Raw genomic sequence first — 15,992 nt, forward strand, 5'->3', positions numbered from 1 at the left:
AAAAAAAAAAAAAAAACTTCAGTCCCAGGCTTTACTGATACTTAAAAAAATAGTGCTGTAAGAGAAAAATGAAAACAGTAACAATTCTCAGGCCATGTTATTATAGCCTGATATATCATGGGGTAAAGGGGGTTCTACATAAACCATTAGAGAATCTTTCTTGCAGAAGATTAAGGATATGTGTATACCATGAAGATCAATGAATTAAAATGATCACTCTAGTAGTTCTTGACATGTTAATAATCTCAAAGAATATATATGCCTGTCTTGCAGAGGAGTGAAGTTGAGCAGAGAAAGAGTTTATGAAATATAGTAGCAATACATTAGAATAAAATTCTCAGATGCAGACATTCAGGGGCGGCCTCAGGCTTTGAGGATCAAGAAATAGATGTCTGAAAGAACTCGGGATATAGTGGGCCAATTACCTATTATCGTTCACTGTAAATTCTGCAGGGGATTAATAGAGATTGAGTTAAAGAAAGAAAGAATTAAGATTAACAGCTCACATTTATTAAGCCTTTACAATGTACCAGGCACCAATCTAATTACTTTATTATTATTTAATTTTCATGTAGTTATTATCCCACAGGTGAAAGAACTGAAGTTTGGAAGGGTAAGAGGCTTCTTCAGTCACACAGTAAAGGTCAGAATAGGTCATCAGACTCCATGTGTGCGTTATTGTATACTGAGTCCTCCTGTGGACTGGATGCTTTCCCCAAGTATGACATGAGTTCATCATTTTCAACTCCCTAAAGGGTAGATATTATTATTTTCATTTTGTATTTGGAGAAACGGAGACTCACAAAACTAATAACAGGTTAAATCAGAAACCAAGATAGAAAGTATCATTGTTGTTCCCTTTTATGGACTAAGAGATGTCATGATTCATTTAAGATTTAGCATCATTCGCAGAAAATTAAACATAGTCATATATCAGGAGATTGTCCTGTCGCATCCTTTTCACATGCAGTTCCAGTCAGGTCTCTGGAAGGTGTTCTAGTTGCTGCATGCTTTTTTGCTCAGTTTGAAGGTATACATGAGGTCATAGTAAGATCAGTAGCCTGAAGGGATTACTTTATTATGGGACGTATAAAAGTAAAATGGGATGCCAAGATAATTTGGATAATTTCAATTATCAAAAGCAAAATTCTTGTTTGTCACATCAATAATAATAATAGTGATAATAATACCATCTGTCAGCTGAGTACAGAAAGAATGAAACTTTGTGCTTTATTGTTTAAGTTTTAATGGTATATGCTTTAAAAAAAAAGGAAAGAAAATGTGAGAAATAGTTCAGTGTTATATAGTTAGCTGTTAGCTGCCTAGTATATAACTGAGACAAAATAAGAGAGTTAATAGCTGTCCTGGCTTACAATACTGATATCATTTTCTCCTTTCATTCTGTGATTGCAGTTGGGAGATTCCTCCAAATGCAATGGGGATATATCTTCCACCTTAAAAAATATGCAACCAGGCATCTGAAACATCAGAGGCACAGCTGATCAGCAGCTTCCTGCAGTGTTTAGGAGGAAGGGTCAAAGTCCAATAACTGAGTATATTGTACTTTTCCAAGGACATAAATATCACCTTCAGAAATGGCCCACCAAGTCTAATAACAGGTTGTGTGTGTGTGTGTGTTTCCTTTTTAACACTCCTTATTTCCCATCTCCATTGACACAACTGATCTATCTACAATGTTTTTCCATGCCAGTTCTGCCAAATATTTCTTATTTCTTTTTTTCCTTTCTTTCCTTCTTTCTTTCTTTCTTTCCTTTTTTCTTTCTCGATGGGTACCGTTTCAAATTCGTTTCCGTTTCTTTTCTGGGCTCATTTCTGGAAATTTTTCCGTCGTTTTCCGTTAAAATTCCGTTTTAGGCTAGAGCTGCATTCATTCAAATTCCATTTCGTGGGCTTTCACATTCATTCCTGGGTACCGTTAACAACAATAATAATAATAACAATAGCCAATAATAATAATAACCAATAATAACTCCCACCTCACTCTCTCTCTTTTTTTCTTTCTTTCTTTTTCTTTTTTTTTTAACAACAGACACTCTAAGAGATTACATTTCATAATAATGTGTGTAAAAGGTAACACATGCCTTTTAGACACTTTTTTATTGATTTTGTTTAAATTAATGTTCCCAGATGATAATTTGGAGAGAGTTTTGGTGTATTCTCTATGCTTCCTATAGAACCAGCAAGAGTATAAGAAATGTAAGCTTGGCATTTATGAGAAAGAGTGGATTTGTAGCTGAAGCATTTGCCAATTATGATGGCTGTAGCCACATTTGTCTATGTAAAAGCAAACTATCTGACTCATCACATCTGCTGCCTATTTGTCTTTAAGTCGCATCTGCTGACTTTACCAATAAAAACAAATTGTGCTTTTTCCCGTGCAGTTAGCATAGCAGAGTTGGTATAGATGGGGCAGACTTAGAAGTTGTTGCTTTTTCTCTTTCCTTCCTCATCGTCAGCAACATCGTCACACAAATTTAATTACAACTCTTCATCATGAGGACTGAGGAGCTGGGAAGAAAGAAGGAGAAGTTGCATTTTAAACTGTATTTTGTTTTTGAGAATTATTACTACTTTCTAAAGAAATCAACATTACTTGAGAAACTTCAGATAAATTCACAATTGTATATATTGCTAAATAACTCTGGGCATGTCTTACTTTTAATCCTGTCCAACATATAAAATGTCAAAGTGAACATTACTCTGAGGACTATTTCTAGATAGTCTGAGATTAAAAAAAAAAAAAACTTCCCTCAGGGGTGTTGCTATATATATATGTTTTCTAAAACTGAATTGGTAAAATACTGTTACTTGAATCTGGAAAAAGGAATAAATCTATTAATAGATTTTTCCGGTTTTGAAAAATTGTATATTTTCATTTCTACCATTAGTCTTTATATCATTAGGACATTTATAATATTTCATTTTTATAGTGTTTACCTTGCATAATTGCCCAAAAGCACATATGTAATTTTGATTGAATCTCCAAAACAGCATTGAGACATGAATTTTATTTTCTCTATGCATTGTGGAAAAATGTGAGGCTTAGAAAGATGAAGTATGCAGACCAAGATTATATAGTTACTGATGAGGCAGGCTGTCCGTTTAAGTTTTCTGAGTCTAAATCAGTGTTCTTTTCGTCTTTGCCATAGTTTTCAGGTTTAATTTTGTCCGGGTATGAATTTGTGCCCAATATTATAAAATACTGGTATCAAGTGAAAATATAGTTGCATTTTATTTGTTCTGTTGAGAAGGAAAATTCTAAGTAGATTTAATCTAGGAAAAGATGTGTTGAAATATCTTAATATAATTATATATAATCTAAATATTTTTATTTTGAGAATTTCATGATTATGGCATAGCTGAGAATAAATATAATTGTATTTGTAAACAGAATGTTTTTTATTCTTGAGAGTAAAAATGTTGAGTAGGCATATGCTAAATTATTTTAGAAACAGTATTATTAGATATAATTTACATATCCTAAAAGTCACGTACTTATTTTCTTATATTTTATTTTTATAATTATTTTATTTATTATGTCATTCCCATCTCCCTTTGGCAATAGTCAGTTTGTTCTCTATATCTATGGGTCTTTTTCTCTTTTGTTTATTCATTTTATTTTGTTTATAGTCCACATATAATAAAATCATATGGTATTTGTCTATATGACTCATTTCACTTAGCATAATACCATCCAGGTCCATTTATATTGTTGCAAATGGCAAGATTTCAATATTTTTTATTGCCGAATAATATTCCATAGTGTGTGTGTGTGAGTGTGTGTGTGTGTGTGGCATGTCTTCTTTATCCACTCATCAATTGATGGACATCTAGGTTGCTTCCATATCTTGGTTATTACTCGTATGTTGTAATTAACATAGGCGTGTGGATATCTTTCTGAGTGTATTGTTTTCTTCGGATAAATAGCCAGAAGTGGAATTGCTGGATCATACAAACAGCTCTATTTTTTCATTTTTGATGACTTGCCATGCTGTCTTCCATAGTGACTGCACTAATTTACAATCCCATCAACTGTGTACAAGGGTTCTCATTTCTATATATCCTCAACAGCACTTGTTATTTATTGATCTATTGATGAGAGCCATTCTGACAGGTGTGAGGTGATGATATCTCATTGTGGTTTTAATTTGTATTTCTCTGATGATTAATGATGTTGAGCATATTTTCATATATCTGTTGGCCATATGTATGTCTTCTATAGAGAAATGTCTATTAAGTTCCTCTGCCCATGTTTCATTTAGATTGTTTGTTTTTTGGTGTTGTATGAATTCCTTATATATTTGGTTATTAACCCAATATCAGATGTATCATTTGAAAATATCTTCTCCCAAGTAGATTTTTTCTCTTTGTTGATGATTTCCTTCACTGTGCAAAAACTTTTTAGTTTAATGTAGTCCTACTTGTTTATTTTCTTCTTTTGTTGACCTCACCTGAGGAGACATATCTAAAAAGAAGGTATTTAAACAGAATGTATGATATAGCAATAGTAAGGGATAAAACATGCAGCTACTATAACGAAATATGGGAAAAACTCAAAATTATGAGCTTTCTTGTTACTTATCTAGTTTTTCTTTCATCAGTGGGTGTTTTTAGTTTTGTATACAAATGGTATGCTGCAAACTAAAAAAAATAATAAATACAAACTACATTGATGTAAATAATAATAAGAAAGACAACTCTTCCTCAATTTTGTCTTTTCTCATTCTTCCTGAGTACATGTGCACGCATACACACGCACACATCTGTTTCATATCTAGACTAACTCCCTCTTCAGTCTTTCCCCTTTTATCACCCTTTATTTGCTAAGTAAACACATTCTAAACAAATTAACAATAAATCAATCTTTTACTTTAAAAGAAACTTGCTTCTGTGCCTGACACTCGTTTTTTTCCATTTATTTATTAATTATGCAATATAGTACTGAGCACATTTTGGAAAATAATATATCATTTATTTATTTATATTTTAAAAGTCAATGACCAGTCTACAACCATACCAACCTGAACAAGCCCGATCCCGTCTGATCTCAGAAACTAAGCAAGGTCAGACTTGGTTAGTACTTGGACGGGAGACCACCTAGGAAGACCAGGTGCTGTAGGTGTAAAAAATAAAAAAATAAGGTATTGTAAGCTGACAAGGTCTTTGCAATCTGTGAGGTCAACCAAAGGTTGCCTCTCCTAAAAAAAAAAAAAAGTGAGTGACCAAATATATAAACTGGAATGGGATATACTGGTGGAGTATAGGAAATTATATTCTGTCTTATAAGAGAACAAATAAAGATTTATTTGTTCTCTTGTATAAATAGTCAACATGGAAGGTCCAAACACACCTGTCATAAAACTTTATTATTGGGATTAATTATATAACTAATTTTATATAATTATATAAATGGTATTTTATTTAATTATATAGAAATAACTCAAAATGAATGTAATGTAAAATTTGACTCAAAACACTGCCGTTGAACAATATCTTGGACCATACAATTTATTATCCAAACTTTTGATAATAAGTTTGAGATTGGAGGCTTATTCTTAAAATAAATAAAAGAATATAATTTTTGAAAAACTAAAAACTATTTATTGACCAACAAAATTATTTTAATATTTATGGTACCCTAGAATATTTCTTTTCAAAAATTATTTTCCAAATAATATATGCATTTAAAATATAACTTGTGCCATATATATTAAATGACAAAATTTATTGATTACTTAAATATTTAAAGTAGGCAAAATATTTTTCTTATGATTAAAAGTTATTTTATATTTTATTGCTATGTTCATTTTAGCAGTGTCATCTAGTACTGAATCACTGATTCAATGATTTTTCTCAAGAATGTATATTTTTCAGTTTCTACTATTACTAAATATTTAATTTGTTATAAAAAGTTGCATTTTATAGTTAACCATTTTAGAATGCTTGATATTTTCAATTGCCTTCTCTGTGGACAATAATATTTTGACTTAAGGAAATTCTTCAGCAAATACTAAGATGCTTGTTATTCTCACCCCCAAATTCTACAAAATGTAGGACAGAGTATACTTATTCCAATTTATTTTCATTTTGGAATATACATGTAAATTACACACAGACTCATGACTATGCATACACACAGACATATAATTATAAACTTTGTCAACTACAGCTACTATTTAAATTGATAGAATATGGTAGCGTCCAGTTATGACATTATTTTCCTATACTTTTATGGAGCTAGGTTTGGCTTAGTGACTTTGTTCCGGCAGATAAAATATAAGCAGAAGGGTTTTTTTCATTATTATTTTTTGTGTGTGTGATTTCCAACAAGAGTTCTTATAGAGAACATATAGTTCCTCATCTTTACACTTTTTGCTGTCTGTCAGTTCAAAAGCCATATTTAACCATGAGGTGGCTTCCAGGATAGCAGCGCATGATATTAAAAAGAAAGTCCCTTTAGATATCATTGGACTGCTGTGCCAACCCTTGATTGTTTATCACCTATGAGCGAAAAATGAAATTTTATTTTGTTTATTTTGGAGTTTTCTAACACATGCAGTCAAACCTAATCTTTATTTACATATTACCATTTACTCACAAAACAAACAAGCTAACAAACGAATACTGTAACCCTCTTTTTCAAATAAAAATAAATCAAAATTAAATTAAGCAAAACACATATACACTGGAATAAAATGATGCAAGTGGGAAGGGAAATGAATCCTTGGTATCAAATTTGCAGAGATAAAAATTGTATAAAATTGGCAGGAGCAGCAGCAGTAACAGGAAAATACACCACTATTTGTACCAGGTTGGCCAATAATAGCCAGATCTTATTCAGGATGTGGACAGGTATGGAAAGGTCAAGTACAACCCTAGCTGCCAGATTACCAGGTTCAGTTCTTACTCCTCGATTTCATAGTCCACTATTGAGTTGGCCTTTGTACTAACAATAAGATTGGGATAAGACCAGAATTCTTGTGTATCTTCTTGTAGGACTGAGTAGAAAAATAATCTCTTTTTGGTTTGGTAACTCTAATGAAGTCTTATCCTGCAAATACTTGAGACAGTTGATGACAGCCAACTCTTCTTATCTCAAATGCTTCTCTCAATGAATTGAGGAGGAAAAAGAGGAATGGAGTAAGGGAACAGTAGTAGGAGGAGGAGATAGTAGATAATAAGAAAATACACAGTTTTAGCTGTGGGAAGTCTAATGAAACACAATTAACTCTATTATGTCAGAATCACTGGTTTGATTTCACCTTCTTGCAGAATATAACTATATGAATATTATGCAGAATGAAATGTGTGATGAGCAAGTGGAAATATTACAATTGATTTTAATAAAAAGAGCTTATTTTGAGCTGAAGCTTTGTTATATACTAGCTGTCTACCCTTTTGTATATAATCTCAGTTTTTTCAACTATAAAATGTGCATAATAAATGATAAATGAGCCAACAATGACATGATTTATTTCCTTCTCTTTTTTGGGGGTGGGGGGAAGCAAAAATTACACTGTGATAAACCTGAATAGAGACATAACAATTCAAAACACATAAATTTTAATTGAATCCAATTACATATCGACATATATAACTCTCTCTCGGACTGAATGTACAAAGAGACTGTCACAAAGAATCTCATAAGATTGTTGAGAAATAATACAAAATATGTATATAAATTAAATAAGAAAATTTACTTAAATGACCATCGTATTTTTCTTATTACTCTTCATCAGTCATTCTTGCTATATCGCAGGCAATTTTGTTCACTAAAAGTGTAGTTCTGCTTTATAGTAAATCATTATAATATATTCTTGAAGGTTTTAGTGGGCCACTAAGGGAATGTTAGTTATATACAAATATTTTTTAATGTTATATAAAAAGTTTTCTGAATTGTCAATATATGTTATTGACAAATTGGCTTCTTTCTATTTCTTTTTGGAAAAATATAAATATGTTTAATAATCAAGGATAGTCAAGTATGAAAATGAAATTGGCACAAAATACCTGTATCTTTAAAAGATGCTTTTCTGTTGTTAAACAAAAAACTTCATGGCCGAAAGCTTTTCTCAAAGAAGGATTTTATTGAGCCATATGCTAGCTATAAAAAGAATCAGGTCCTGGAGCATGCAGCCTGAACTACCAGCAGCAAGGCTAGATGGAAAAAGCGAACATGTCCCCATCCTGGGATTGATGGGGCCCTTTTATTACGACCAGTTTAGAGAAAAGATGTAAGTTGTTTTGAAAGAATTTACATTGGCTGTGGATGGAGGCGGGGCAGTAGAAAGTGAATTCGGATTAGTTTGGGGATAGGTGCATAGTCCTTAAGGAGGAAGTGTGTGTTGCTTTCAGGTTTGTTATGGGCAACGGTACAGAAAGTTCATGCATAAGCAGAGTGCAGGGGAGTCTGGTTTTCAGCCATTTTCTCTAGCTAAGAGCTGAAACAGCCACCTGGAAGTTAATTCAAGGTTTCAACATACATTCAGAAATGTGAATAGTCTTGTTCGGTTTTGTCTTTGGCTCTATTAACTGTTTAACTCTTTGTCTCTCCTTTCCACCCTCTGGCCTGCTGTAATTCCATTTAGGAAATCTCAAAATCTTTCTCTTGTCACTATTATGGGAGAATGTTATGCTTTTCTCTGTGTGTGTCGAGTGTGTGTGTGTGTGTGTGTGTGTGTGTGTGTGTGTGTGTGTGTGTTTTAAATCATGATCAAGCATAAATGGTTGAAAGTTTTTACTATCAGATAAAAAGCATGCAACAGCTAAACAATCCCAAATCATGTGTTCAATGCTAGTGCTTCACTTTGAGTTTGTAAGAACATTCCTCTAGAGAAAGATGTAGATTCCTCTGGGACCTGTTAAGTGAGACTTCAGAATGTGATCAATATAAAAATCACCTCATGTGCTGAATCATTTAAAAATATTTTTATGAATTCCCCCTTTTTTATTGATGTTTCTATACAGCCATAGCTAAGTGGAATGCAGGGATTAAAAAAGAAGACTATTACAGAAACTCTCTGTACTCTTTGCACATACCAGATGGTTAAAAAGACAAATACAAGTGTCGATGAGGATATAGAACAAAGTCAACTCTCATTTCCATGTAGACAGTAAATTGTACATTCCCTTATATAAAATTTAAAAATGAAATGATTTTATGCAATTAAAAGACAATAACAGTGGTTCCTTTGGGGAGAAGAGATAGAGTAGCTTTTTGGAGGAGATGTAAAGCGTTCTCGGCAGTTGTTTTTCCATTTTCGACCTTGCTGGTAGTTATATGAATGTACTCACTTTGTGGTGATTTATTGAGATGTATATGTATAATTTTTTTACTTCCTTAAATATATAATATCCCTTGAAAGAATAGTATATTAAAGTGCTTTTTTGAATGTCACTATGTCATTTTTGTCAAATATTTATATGATTTTTTAAACTTTTAATTTTGAAATAATTTTAGATTTATGGAAATTACATGTAATTACAGGGTCATATGGAAGGTTCCCATATACCATTCTCCCAGCATTCCTAACATTATATATGATCTTTAATAATATGTGATCATTAGAACCGTAAAATCTGTACAATCACATTAATTAAACTACCACTCTTATTTAAATTTTACTAGGCTTTTCTAGTAATGTATTTTTTCATTTCCAAGATTTATGTTAGAATCCTACATTGCATTTAATTGCCATGTTACCTTTGTCTCCTCTAATCTGTGACAGACTCAGTTTTTTATTATTTCATCACTGTCACAGTTTTGAATAGTACTGGTCAGGTACTGTGTAGAACATGGGTTTGTCTGATTTTTCATGATTAAATTGCATACATAGAGGTGTTAATACTCTTCTCAGTGCGTCCCATCAGGGGGCACATAACGTCTACACATCTTACTATTGCTGATAGTAATCTTGATTATTTGGTGAAAGTAGCACTACTGGCTTTCTGTACTGTAATGTTGTCATTAAGTTGCAAAACAATTTAATTTCGGAAATAGGTGATTTTCGTGTTAAGGGCATAGAATAAAATGCTTGGGTTAATGTGATAAAATGCTTGGTTTAATATGTGCTGGGGTTACTGTAATGACAGCCTTTTGCCCTTATGTATTTGTGGATCTCTGTGGAGAGATTTTCAATAGAGAAAAAAAAAGTGCAGAGATGAATAAAGGACTAGTCAGGGTTATTTGTCTTGTGAACCCTCTGATTTCTTTTTAAAGTTCCTTAGCACATTGTATTTTCTACTAAGAGCTGGAATCTGTAGAAAAATATAAAATATGTGGATAGAGGGCAGTGCCAATCTACCTTTATATACTTTTGAATTCTACTCCATCTCAGAACCGAAATATATTTCTTATTTTGAACAAAATATACACGAACTTCTGGATCCATTTGTTTTCAGTGATAAGTATAAGTTTATTCAAGTTAATTTGAAAGAATTTGTAGGCAAGAACTCAGCATGCCTTGTAAATCTTATGCATATAGTCAGATTTACAAATATGAAAACTTTTAAATGACTAGGTTTTTCTTTAACAAACAGAGAAACCTGAAGTGCTGAGGCCAGTACTAGCTAGAAATAGGCTTGCTGGAAACTTGAGCCGGATAAGGACTTAGGGCATTAACTGGTCCATGGATTGAAATTATGGAGCTAATGAAAAAATCAGAAAAGCAGCAATCCAAAACAAATGTCAGTAACGATGACCTAAATGAAAATACACTTTGCAAAGGGAGAAGGGGGAGAATAAAAGATAAACTAAAATGGTTAGAAATGTTTGCCTCTGAGAAACAAAACTGGCATGAGGGATGTCAAGGGGTTGTGGTTTTTAGTGTTAAGTCATTTTGGTACTATTTGATATTTTTAACCTCGACCTTGAAAATATTTGCTATTTTAAAATTTAATTTATTGGAAAAAAATCAATATGTATTTATATTTGCATGCGTACCCAGTGTTACAAATCAGTAAGTAGTTAAATTTGATTATTTAAAGTGAATTATCAAAGGTGAGTTACAGTTCTCTCTTGAAATAGAAAACTATAATGGAATACAATGCATGAGCTTTGAACCCAGAGGACCCAAGTTCAAGTTCAGATTCTGCCATCAACCTGCTCTAAATAAATATTCTTTATTTGAAAGCGTTGATGGTATGAGGCTGCCAAGCTGTCACTGAACAATACAGAATCATTGTGCAGATCAAATATGATAATGCTGATTTTTATTTTGGAAAGTATAAGAACTACTATAAATTATCATTCTAGCCAAAACTCTATAGAATTTTTAAAGTTATGCAAATATTAAGTTATGATGACAGCCATTGCTGGAAATCATTATGGTCCTATCTCTTGCTAAGTTCATTCATGCTGCCTATATGATTGTCCTCTTCTTACACAGAATTATTAATTCTATGCTACTTAGTTTTCAAGGCTTCAGCTGTTTTAGAACAATACGATACTAGCTCATAATGGATGCTTATCTTTGGTTTTCTTTGGATAGTAATTATTGTATATATGCTAATACGTTTTGGCAGTCTCTTGCAATTTGCAAATTATTTCTGTTATCTTCGGTTTCCAGAAAATTTCTCTAAAATAGTGAGCTAAAATATAGAGCATCTTTTTTCTTACATGTTTAAAAGCCAACATTGTATCAAAATCTTATAAAGGGCTCATTATGGTATATTACACTTTACCTTCAAAAAATTCTATTTTCTACCAATGAAGTGATCAGCTGCCTTTATAGAAAATGTGATTAGTTAGTTCATGATTTGTTTTGAAAATCCAGGTTTCCATGCCTACCTCATATTCTTCACCTATCACAACTTACACATAACTAACTACAAATCACATAATAATGCCACAGAATGAGATAGCACACCCTGATTCTATGAAGAAAAGCGAGCAGGAAATGAATCTTCATAAGTAGATGGATGGTTGCAATTCTTCATTGTTGACTTTCTTATGGTCTACAGTCATCTGGAAAAATGGAAGACACAGTGAAGCCATCTGCAATCTCAGTAATTTAAAAACAATGGCACCACAAGGGAGTATACTTTAAATGTTTTTAGAGATGCCAGCTATGAAGAGCTAAGCCCATGGGTCAAAAATTAATAGGTGTTTGTTATGGCCCTTTTTTCTCTTTTCTAGTAGCCTTAGTTCTTTGGCATAGGAACAACCAAGGCATTGGAAAGTGTTTATAGACTGATATGAGGAAGACTGATTTACTGTAGAAAAGTTTGAACTGACCCAGGAATCTCAAAACAAACAAACAAATAAAAAAACAAAAACCAACAACATAAAATAAGCTTAAAGAACTCATCTTTCATATTTAGTTTGGCAGCTGTCTAGATCAGTGCTACATATTACTGCCAACTTATATTTCCTTTGTATGTCAGAAATATGTTTTGATCACCATATACAATTGAAAATTGTGATTAGATAGAGCTTCTGGCACCAGAAAAGGTTATATATGAGATAACACAAAAACCCAACATTAATTAAAATCTATTAGTTAGGTTTTCATATCTGCTCATAACTAGTTGTGTAACTTTGCACAAGGCATTTAACTAATCTGTTTCCTCAAGTCTAAAATAAGGACTTTGGATGAAATGATACTGGGAGTATCTCCTATTTGCAATACATGCCATGCCATAGCATTGTGAGTAAAAATATATCCCTTTTACAACAATTATGCATAAGTCATAAATATCTCATTTTTACTTTACTAACCTTTCAAACTAGGTGATAAGTCTGTAACAACTGAGAACAATAAGGAAAACAACATCAGAGTCATATTAATTGTGAAATTAGATGCCTAAAAGGTAATACTCTAAACCTTTTGCTCTCAGCTTATATCGAATATTTAAACTCAGAATCCATATAATACAGGTAGTATTTTCAAGATCAATAATCTGCTTTGTACGTGTAAAAACGAAGGAAATGTTTATGGAAAAGAAAGAATGATATATGCAGGTATATCAATACAATAGAGAGAAATAATAGTGTATAGCAAGAGAAAAGATGGGTAAAAGAAACAGGCACAAGAAATCAAAGAACCCAGCAAGCATGGAGAGTTATTTGACATATTAAGAAAAAAATATTTCACAAAAGACTGGAAACATTGCAAAGAGAGTTCATTAAGTTCAATGTATTCCATGTAAGAAAGCAAAGAAATGCTTAATATCTTTTAACAACTTGAAAGCTAAAATATTTAAATGTATGATACTTATTTCGAAAGCAAAGATGTAAATATCCACAGTAAAAGTTACTCTAGCTTTCCAGAAGTTCACAGACAAGTTGAGGAGAAGAATAAGTAAACAAGTACAACGCAGTGTGTTAAGTTGTTTAATAGAGTTGTTATCTACATTGCTCTTATGATGTGCTGGCCTCCATGCTCTTTGTTTTATGCATTATGTCATCCTAACAGCCTTATGAAATAGATGCAGATTTTTCCATTATACATGTAAGGATACTGTCAAGCAGTTGAAGTATGGTTTGGTAATTGTTTCTTTTTAATTCAGTAGCTCATGTATCTAGGAAAGACACCTTTCATGACTCAAGAAGCAGAGAAAATGCAGATTTTAAAAATCTCCAGAAAAACATCCTACAAATTTTGACAATTGAAATTATGTAGATATATAACTATTTGCAGTAGTGAACAGTGTTATACTATGGAATTGATAACTCACTGTTTCAGGCAAATGTGCAAACCATAAGAGAAAGACTAATGGGGTGTGTATGTGTGTGTAGGAAGCTTGTAATTTGATGAATTGCATTTTTTTAAATAATGTAAAAATTTATTCAGATTACAAACCCTACATTTGTTCATGACATTCCCTTTAATAATGAATGTTCCATGTTTTCTTCAAAATATTTTTTTTAATCAATTGCTTGAATACTTAGGGTATTTGTTCCTAGCCCTATTTGTACCCAGACTGTCACTAACCTGCCATCTAAATATGATTTCCAATATAATTCTTTTTCATAGCACTTGGGTCTTTCACAAATAATACATATCACAATTTGTAATTATGAACTTACAATTATACACTTAATTGTGAATTTTCCTTTCTTATTCTATACTGTAAGCTACCCGGAGGGCTGGTTTGTTCTGCTTTATATTCACTCATTCTCTCTATTCCTATGTTGTTTATCACATGTTCATGCTTAACAATATTAGTTGAGTGAAAGAATACTGAATACATGAAAAAATCCATGATTAAATTAAATGCTCATGAAAATAAGAATTCTAGGTTTTTTAGAGAAAGAACAAAATCCAACTCCAAAAAGCTCTTACTAACAGAATTCTCAGCAATATGTGAGGAGGAGGTGATTGATTTTTGTGCTTTTCTAAACGCTGATATTCTTAACCTCAGTGTTACAATGTCGAAGAGGCAGTTTCTCAAAACCTGGAAGGAATGGCAACTAGTGAAGTGGAAGAAAGTCAAAATGTCTTAGGATCTGCCCCTTCCCCAAAGATGATCTGATACTTTTCAACCCTGAAGAGACTTCCCTTATCCCCTAAGAGATACTTTGCTCAAATCATAGCTCTAATTAAGTAAATGTATTGCCAAAAGTCAGACAGGCTCAGTATAGCTTATTAATTTAAATGACTTCTGCATCAGCTGCATATGCATGCTGGGTCAAATCAGGTTGTCTATTATAGGGACTTTCATTCTGGAGCCTTGAGTTCAAATTCCACTTATGTCACTAATTAGCTGTATGATCTTGAGAAACCAAATTCACCTTCATCAACTTCAGTTCCTTCTGTAAACTTGAGACACGGTGGACCGAAAAGTTTCTTTTATTCTTTAAAACAGTCAGATGCTATGTTTTTTCCCCCAAAACACAACTATCACATTCAGTCAAAATCTGTTATAACACATTCATCTCCTAACAAGGTTTTCTCTTGCTACTTATCTGGCTGGAACATCCTTACCTCAAGCACTGGCATTTTAAAGGGATTTATATACAGCATTATTTCTGAGAAGTGTGCCTTTGGCAGAGGCGATTAGAAATGGCAAAGCAAAATTAGGTTTGTGCATATTTTTCTGGAGAAAGAACACCTCTCTTCCCCTGTGTCCTAGCTTTTAAAATTTCAATTTTTGCCTCCACTAGCCAAAGGAAACTAAACATTATGCAATTATTCAGTGAAAAGGCAAGTGTTGAATAGAAAAATCTGGATGATGCCATCATTTCATAAAATATGAATTATTTTTTTTTCCTTAAAGAAATATGGGTTTAAACTTAGGATGATAACTGTCTGCAGCATTTCAACAGCAATAAAAGACAAACATAAGCTGAATTAAAGGGTGCTTTATCATAAACACATAAAAACATTCTCTGTCATATGTACCTGGATGAATCAAGAAGGCATAGTGCTTAAACTATTTTCAGACATTTAATATTGAGTCTCTCAGAGTATCACCACATGCTGCTTTCTTTTTCTACCCCCTCTCAAGGTGATCTCATCCACTCCCGAAAAAATAATCTCTTTTTTGTTACTCAGCTTTGCATCTGAGTTACAAAGTTATCAACCATTCTAGTTATACTAGTTGGTGTTTCTGGAATACCTCAACCTTAAACTGTCTATAAAATGACTTTAAATCCCACTGCCTCTGCTTTAAGCTTTCCCCTACTCTAGGAAATGGCATCACCATAGCACAGTGACTCAGACCAGAAATTTAGATATTGTTAAAATAAAATACAAAATGGAGACCGGACTTGAGAATTTCCTGAGTGGACAAAACCGTTTAAGCCACATAAGCAAAACTAAATCTAATTTATTTCATGAACATAAGGAAAACTTAATTTCTCGTGTCTCTGATAATCATAAAAGAAACTTAAGTCATCTTTCTAAAAATAGATTAATTACTTTTAATCAATCCCTTGCCATCTGGAACCACACAGTGCAATAAGCACTCATTCTAAAAGTTAACAACTTCATTTTCATTTTATAAACCATCCTGTTATGTCACGACCA

The 15,992-nt window shown here is 32.5% G+C and overlaps 1 pseudogene; it reads left to right on the top strand.

The window, feature by feature from the left end:
* The first annotated feature begins 5,024 nt into the window (after positions 1-5,024).
* Positions 5,025-5,143, top strand: LOC120610361 (uncharacterized; annotated as a pseudogene).
* The last annotated feature ends 10,849 nt before the right edge of the window (positions 5,144-15,992 follow it).

This window comes from Pteropus medius, unplaced genomic scaffold, assembly GCF_902729225.1.
Source record: "Pteropus medius unplaced genomic scaffold, Ma_sr-lr_union100, whole genome shotgun sequence".
Classification (NCBI taxonomy): Eukaryota; Metazoa; Chordata; class Mammalia; order Chiroptera; family Pteropodidae; genus Pteropus; species Pteropus medius.